The sequence below is a fragment of the Peromyscus leucopus genome, unplaced genomic scaffold (genome assembly GCF_004664715.2).
Source record: "Peromyscus leucopus breed LL Stock unplaced genomic scaffold, UCI_PerLeu_2.1 scaffold_1571, whole genome shotgun sequence".
NCBI lineage: Eukaryota > Metazoa > Chordata > Mammalia > Rodentia > Cricetidae > Peromyscus > Peromyscus leucopus.
The window spans coordinates 5,280-13,468 of record NW_023504745.1 but is presented as its reverse complement, the minus strand read 5'-3'; the positions used below and the strand labels follow the sequence as shown (position 1 = coordinate 13,468).

The 8,189-nt window shown below is 41.8% G+C and overlaps 1 pseudogene; it reads left to right on the top strand.

Moving 5' to 3' along the window:
- The first annotated feature begins 359 nt into the window (after window positions 1–359).
- On the top strand, window positions 360–5,477 carry LOC114689201 (annotated as a pseudogene).
- The last annotated feature ends 2,712 nt before the right edge of the window (window positions 5,478–8,189 follow it).

Here is an 8,189-nt window from a genome sequence, read left to right as displayed (position 1 = left end):
AATAGATCAGCAAAAGGACTGAGAAACTTAACTGTTTGCCATGTGGCCTAGTAGTATATGAGCACACAAGATTTTCATAGCAGAAGAAGACAGCTGGTATATATTAAAGGCTGAATAACACCAAATATTCCCTGATAAATGGCATGCCTCTAGAAAAATACCTTGATCTTTCTATGTATAGCTTTATTATATACAGCTGAATCTCTATAATATATTCTTGTGTCTCACAGCAGGTAGATACCTAGGATTCACTTCAATTTTGTCTGTTCTCTTCCCAATTATCTATTAACTAATCAACAGTAAAGATTCATGAAGATTTCTAGTCCCTCCCCATCACCAACCTCATAGTCTGAAGGTAGATTTTTCTTTCGATAAAGAAACAAAAAAAAAGTGGGAAAACATGGCGGAAAACAAAGGCGGCGGTGAGGCAGAGAGCGGCGGCGGGGGCAGTGGCAGCGCGCCGGTAACCGCCGGGGCCGCCGGCCGGTGGCGCAGGAGGCGGAGCCGCCTCTCGCCGCGGTGCTGGTGGAGGAGGAGGAGGAGGAAAGCGGCAGGGCTGGCGCGGAGGGCGGTGCGGCTGGGCCCGACGACAGGGGGGGGGGGTGACGGCGGCCTCCTCAGGCTCGGCCCAGGCCGCCTCGGTCCCCGCGGCCTCCGTGGGCTCCACGGTTCCTGGGGCGCGGCATCGACGCCGGCCCCGGCTGCAGCGTCGGCTCCGGCCCCGGCCCCGGGTCCCTCGTCGGGGCCGCCTCTCGGGCCACCAGCCTCGCTCCTGGACACTTGCGCCTTGTATCAGCAGAGCTTGCAGAGCCGGCGTGAGGCGGAGCCCAAGCTGCTCCCCTGCCTGCACTCCTTCTGCCTGCGCTGTCTGCCGGAGCCTGAGCGCCAGCTCAGCGTGCCCATCCCCGGGGGCAGCAACGGCGACGTCCAGCAAGTTGGTGTAATACGGTGTCCAGTATGCCGTCAAGAATGCAGACAGATAGATCTTGTGGATAATTATTTTGTGAAAGACACATCTGAAGCTCCTAGCAGTTCTGATGAGAAGTCAGAACAGGTTTGCACTAGTTGTGAAGACAATGCAAGTGCAGTTGGTTTTTGTGTAGAATGTGGAGAGTGGCTATGTAAGACATGCATTGAAGCCCATCAGAGAGTAAGATTCACTAAAGATCATCTAATCAGGAAAAAAGAAGATGTCTCAGAGTCTGTTGGAGCATCTGGTCAGCGCCCTGTGTTTTGTCCTGTACATAAACAAGAACAGTTGAAACTGTTCTGTGAGACATGTGATAGACTGACGTGTAGAGACTGTCAGCTATTGGAGCACAAAGAACATAGGTATCAGTTTTTGGAAGAAGCTTTTCAAAATCAGAAAGGTGCAATTGAAAATCTGTTGGCTAAGCTTCTTGAAAAGAAGAATTACGTTCACTTTGCCGCTACACAAGTGCAAAATAGGATTAAAGAAGTGAATGAGACTAACAAACGAGTAGAACAGGAAATTAAAGTGGCCATTTTCACCCTTATCAATGAAATTAATAAGAAAGGAAAATCTCTCCTACAGCAGCTAGAGAATGTTACAAAAGAAAGACAAATGAAACTCCTGCAGCAGCAGAATGATATCACAGGCCTTTCCCGGCAGGTGAAGCACGTCATGAACTTTACCAACTGGGCCATTGCAAGTGGCAGCAGCACAGCACTGCTGTATAGCAAGCGGCTGATTACTTTTCAGTTACGTCATATTTTGAAAGCACGATGTGATCCTGTTCCTGCTGCCAATGGAGCAATCCGTTTCCATTGTGATCCCACCTTCCGGGCTAAAAATGTAGTGAATTTAGGTAATCTAGTAATAGAGAGTAAGCCAGCTCCTGGTTATACTCCTAATGTTGTAGTTGGGCAAGTTCCTCCAGGTACAAACCACATTAGTAAAACCCCGGGACAGATTAACTTAGCACAGCTTCGACTCCAGCACATGCAGCAACAAGTGTACGCACAGAAACATCAGCAGTTACAGCAGATGAGAATGCAGCAACCTCCAGCTCCCGTACCAACAACAACCACAACAACGCAACAGCATCCTAGGCAAACAGCACCCCAGATGTTACAGCAACAGCCTCCAAGATTGATCAGTGTGCAAACAATGCAAAGAGGCAACATGAACTGTGGAGCATTTCAAGCCCATCAGATGAGACTGGCTCAGAATGCTGCTAGAATCCCAGGGATCCCCAGGCACAGCGGCCCTCAGTACTCCATGCTGCAGCCCCACCTCCAAAGACAACACTCAAACCCAGGGCACGCTGGACCCTTTCCTGTTGTATCAGCACACAACCCAATCAACCCAACAAGCCCTACCACAGCAACTATGGCAAATGCAAACCGAGGTCCCACCAGCCCATCTGTTACAGCAATAGAACTAATTCCCTCCGTCACCAACCCAGAAAACCTTCCATCGTTGCCAGACATTCCACCTATACAGTTGGAAGATGCTGGCTCAAGTAGTTTAGATAATCTACTGAGTAGATATATCTCAGGCAGTCATCTACCCCCACAGCCTACAAGTACCATGAATCCTTCCCCAGGACCCTCTGCGTTATCACCCGGATCTTCAGGCTTATCCAATTCTCACACACCTGTGAGACCCCTAGTACATCTAGCACTGGCAGTCGAGGCAGCTGTGGATCGTCAGGAAGAACTGCTGAGAAAAATCATAGTTTCAAATCTGACCAGGTGAAGGTTAAGCAAGAACCTGGGACTGAGGAAGAGATATGCAGCTTTTCAGGAGCTGTGAAACAAGAGAAGACAGAGGATGGCAGGAGGAGTGCCTGCATGTTGAGCAGTCCTGAAAGTAGTTTGACACCACCTCTTTCAACTAACCTCCATCTAGAGAGTGAGCTGGATACATTAACAGGCCTGGAGAACCACGTGAAAACTGAACCTACAGATATGAATGAAAGCTGCAAACAGTCAGGACTCAGTAGCCTAGTTAATGGAAAGTCTCCAGTTCGAAACCTCATGCACAGGTCAGCAAGGGTTGGAGGAGATGGCAATAGCAAAGATGACGACCCAAATGAAGACTGGTGTGCCGTCTGCCAGAATGGAGGGGATCTTTTATGCTGTGAAAAATGTCCGAAGGTCTTTCATCTTACTTGTCATGTTCCAACACTTCTCAGCTTTCCAAGTGGAGGCTGGATATGCACATTTTGCAGAGATATTGGGAAGCCAGAAGTGGAATACGATTGTGATAATATGCAACACAGTAAGAAGGGGAAAACTGCACAGGGCTTGAGCCCTGTGGACCAAAGGAAATGTGAACGTCTCCTGCTTTACCTCTATTGCCATGAATTAAGTATTGAATTCCAGGAGCCCGTTCCTGTTTCGATACCGAACTACTATAAAATTATAAAGAAACCAATGGATTTATCGACGGTGAAAAAGAAGCTTCAGAAAAAACATTCCCAGCATTACCAAATTCCAGATGATTTTGTGGCTGATGTCCGTTTGATCTTCAAGAACTGTGAAAGGTTTAATGAAATGATGAAAGTTGTTCAAGTTTATGCAGACACACAAGAGATTAATTTGAAGGCTGATTCAGAAGTAGCTCAGGCAGGGAAAGCAGTTGCATTGTACTTTGAAGATAAACTCTCAGAGATCTACTCAGACAGGACCTTCGCTCCTTTGCCAGAGTTTGAGCAGGAAGAGGATGATGGTGATGTAACGGAAGACTCTGATGAAGACTTTGTACAGCCTCGCAGAAAGCGCCTAAAGTCAGATGAGAGACCGGTGCATATAAAGTAAAGTGACGTGGACTTAAATCGGTCATTTTTAAAAAGAAAGAAATAACAGAAGAAGGAAACAAAACAAACTGCCCTTTTATTTAAGTGTTACTGGAATATCCTGTGTACAGTGGGTACCTCCTTAAGAAGCTGGTAGCTTTCATACAGTATTAGATTGAAATAATGGACACAGAAAATGTTCTTGTCACGAAATGGGGAGAGAATGCTGCAACTTTACGAACAAAGTCAGAAGTGAATGAGAGTGAGGATTTGTTACAAATGAAGATGGTTTTCTGGCTGTTAAAAACTTAAATGATCATGTGCGTTAATTGCTGCAGGATACTGAGTCAAGCCTATGAGGCTTATGTTGCATCATGTGTCTCTGCTAGAGCACACAGTTACTCAAACAACTTATAAGCCTCCCCCTACACAGACACAAATGGGTTGTTTTCTGGTTAAAAATCGAGTAAGTCAGATTCCACTTGAATGGCACTAAAGATGCATTGAATCATGCCACTGTATTTTCTCTCATTTGGATCTATTGGGCCTTAGTTTTTAACTTGGTTTAAAGAACCCTATAGTAGTTTTATTTTCTACTTAGATGTAGGATCTATAAGAACATAACCATTGATCATCTGGTCAACTTCAGTGGTGTACTGAAATGAATATGATAAAACTTCAGAAGTGGATCATACAGATTTATGGACGTCATTTCCAGAAAATCCTTCTAAACAATTACACGTACTGGTCAAATCATCCGATCATACAGTTACTCCCTCAAAAGGCAGAACATTTATTTCAGAATTTTCTGTACATGTCAATTAGATTGAGAAGGTGACAACTGACTCTCACCCAGTCTTTCTTTGTACCAGTTTCCAGTAGACCACTATTGGTAAACAGAAATCTGTCAGCTACCAAATGTGTACAATTTTCTGTATTTCACTTTGTCTTATTTGTAAATAGTGAGCTCAGACTTCTGGCAGATCAGCAACATTTGCTGAGCCTGTTTTTTAAGCTAATGTGTATTCTTACTAATGTTCCTATCAAGAATGGATTTGTAATATATGCTGTCTATTTCTAATGTTCACATTCATATTTTGAGGTTCTATCTTATTTTAATAGAGAACAGACTTCTCAAAAAAAATCTTCAGAAGCAGCTTATTATTGAAATATCAAAATATTGAAATAAACCCGGTGGGGTTAGATTACTCATCTGTCCACCAAGTGGGACATGTGCATGGACTGGGGGCTTTAAATGACTTCCAAGAGACCTGTAAGTAAATCCTGAGAACGAGCCAATCCCCACTTGAATGGTAATTGGAATAAACCCAACTTGATTTACTACCTGAGGACAGGAGTAGGACCTGAAGCAGATAGACCATCTTGATCTGGTGTATTTTTCTCCTCTTCGTTGTGATGCTCAAATCAAGTGTGCTCTAGACTGTGTGCGCATCTCCGTTGGATTAAAAGTTGTAGTCCTACTTTTGTATGGACACAGTAGAATTATAAAGTGACCAAAGTAGAATCAACATCAGAAACGTTTCAGGTGTCAGCAGATGTGTGGAAAATCATTTGCCTCTTAAAAAAAATCAGTTTAAGCAGTTCAGACTGTAGACTTCCTCAGAAAACTATTTGACGTAATTGTCGAAGAAGTGAATATTTTTAGTGTGCATTGAATCAAATAAAGTGCTCTAAAGAAATTAAAAAAAAAAAGAAAGAAACAAAAAAAGTGAACATCTTGTTTGTAAATGGGTATCTAGTAGCTAGTGGTAAACTTGAAATGGTAGAATTCTTTAAAGCCTAATTCTAGGTAGCCTTAAGAAAATGTATCTTAATTATTTTTGAACCTGTATTCACCTTATTTTTTTTTTCAAATATCTTAAGTTATATTTTCTTTTTCAGAGCTGCTTCTTATTTGGGGCTACTTTTTTTTTTTTTTTAATTGAGGCGTAATTCATAAAAGGGTATATTGTTTTGATGAGACTTTTTACAACTGTGGCTGGATGTCTTTCTTTAGTCTTCCAAGAAGGGCCATTTTACTTTTTTAGAGTTACTTTTTAAAGTCATGAGATCAACAACTTGGACTACTATGCATGTAAGTGCTAATGCAAAGTAAAGCCCAAGTTGACCTCCAGCAGCAGTTCATTCTATGTTGACAGTGAGAGAACACTTTGCCTGTTAGGACTGAAATGCTGAAGAAACCCCTCCCCCTATTTTGTTTTTTGTAAAAATCAAGGTATATTCTAGGGTTTCCTGGTTGACCTCAACAGATAAACTGAGATGATAGTTTTAGTTCAGAATTGATCTGAATGTAGATTTACAGTCTACGTGTACAGCTGGCTAAGTGAGATCGCTTTCACAGTTCTGCATGTATCCCATCGGCTCCCCATTAGTCACTAAACTCTTAAAACTGGTATTGTAACATTACCACAATTTTTGCGCCAATATTATAAACTTTACAGTGCAATATGTGTTCCTTTTCTGAGGCAAACCAAAGGTATATTTCTCAAGGTTCTGCTTCTATCAGCAGCGTTGATGGAGGATTTTTTATACATTTGTAATAGATAGAAATAAACCAGAAAAAAAAAGAAGAAGAAAAAAAAGTGGTGGAGGAAAAGGTGAACACTGCAAGAATACTCAAAAGGGCTGAGAGTTGCAAACGCCAAGAATGGCTTTGCATAGTAAATGGAATAGAACAGCTCTGAACTATAGCTTACTTTTCCTGGTTTGGTCTGACAGAATGATTGAATGCTTTTGTACAAAAATCAGAGCCTTAAAAACAAGGATTTGGTGAGATTGTAAAATGGTGTGCCACTTTGGCAAAACAGTTTGGTGGTTGGTCAAAATGCAAAACATTGTTACTCTGTTACTCAACAATTCTACCCTTAGGAATATATCCTCAAACTACTGAAAATGTGCACCTATGAAACATGTACATGAAGGTTTACAGCAGTGTGTTGCTAATAGTAAAAAAGTTAAAACAACTCAAATAGCTATCAAATACTGGAGAGAAATAAAATGTGGCTTATTCATACAATAGAATATTATTAAGACATAAAAATGAATGAGAAACTGACAGATTAAATGACTTTGGTGAACCTTCATAATTTCATTTGTAGATCTTTCCATTTCTAATTTATAAATACATTTGGGGTTATAAATTATAAATGTACTGCCTCCTGTCAACATTGTATACTTCTATTTGATGATTTCTGTGTCAAACATTATATGGAAATGTTTCCAAGTATTTTCTGTATTAACCGTGAATGAATAGAACAAAATAAATTGCCTGTGATGGAAAAATAAAAAAAATAAAAAAAGATTCATGAAGATGCTGAAACAGGAGATAGGTCAGTTTCTTAGTTCCCAAAATGTACAGTGGATAAATATGAGCACTGTTTAAGGAGTAATTAGTGCTTTGTACAGCATTTGTCTACAAAAGACCTGGGGGAAACACGAGAAAGTCTGTACACAGAAACAGCTATCACCTTCTGACACTAGAAAACTTAAGAATGACATTTAATTGATACTGTTGGATCTTTGTGTACTTGATAGAATTTGGTCTATCTTAACCTCAGATTTAGGTGAAGGCTAAGAGGACTATAAGACAGAAATTAGCATTCTATCCACAGTTATAAAAATCCAGAGAGTGTGGGGTCAGAAATATTGGTTAAGAGTACCTCTTGCTATTGAAGAGGATGGATGTCCAATTCCTGGCACCCACACAAGGTGACACACAAACAACTGGTGTAATTTCAGCTCCATGTGTTCAACACTTCTAGTCTCCATAGGTGCCTTCATTCACATGTATACACCCACTGAGACACAAATGTAAGTGTAAGGGATGGAGTAGTAAAACCTTGAACCAGGCCACTCCATGGGTGGAGTTGAAGGAAGGATTATTAGGGGAGTTCAAAGCTGGCATGGTTACTTCTTGGGGGCAAAGGGAAGCAAAAACCATTTGGAGAAGTCCAAAGCTGCCATGACTACCCTTGGGAGGCAGAGGACAGCAGAATGGTAAGGAAAGCCATGCCTATTTTAAAGAAGTGGGGAAGTATGCAGTCCAGAAGATCCTGGTAAGGAGGATTGAGAGCCATAAGAGACCAGCAGCCAGCCTGGAACTTTGATGTGTTATGGGTATGTGCTAATAGGGACCAAGATGCCTCATTTGCTGAGGTAGGGAGAGATAAGAAAGTGTAAGCTCTTCTTAGCAGACAGAAATCCATTTCACAGATTTCTGAGGAGTACTGGGTGTATACATCAGTAATCTTCTGTTGAATCTATCAAGAGTCTGGTTTGACCTGAACCCAGACTGTTATTTAGGACATTGTCAGTGGCACTGCAATTGGAGGGGGATTGGGACATAACATTCCAACATTTTGCTGATGATAGGGGCTGATTGTGGTTATCATCTGACTTCTTTAA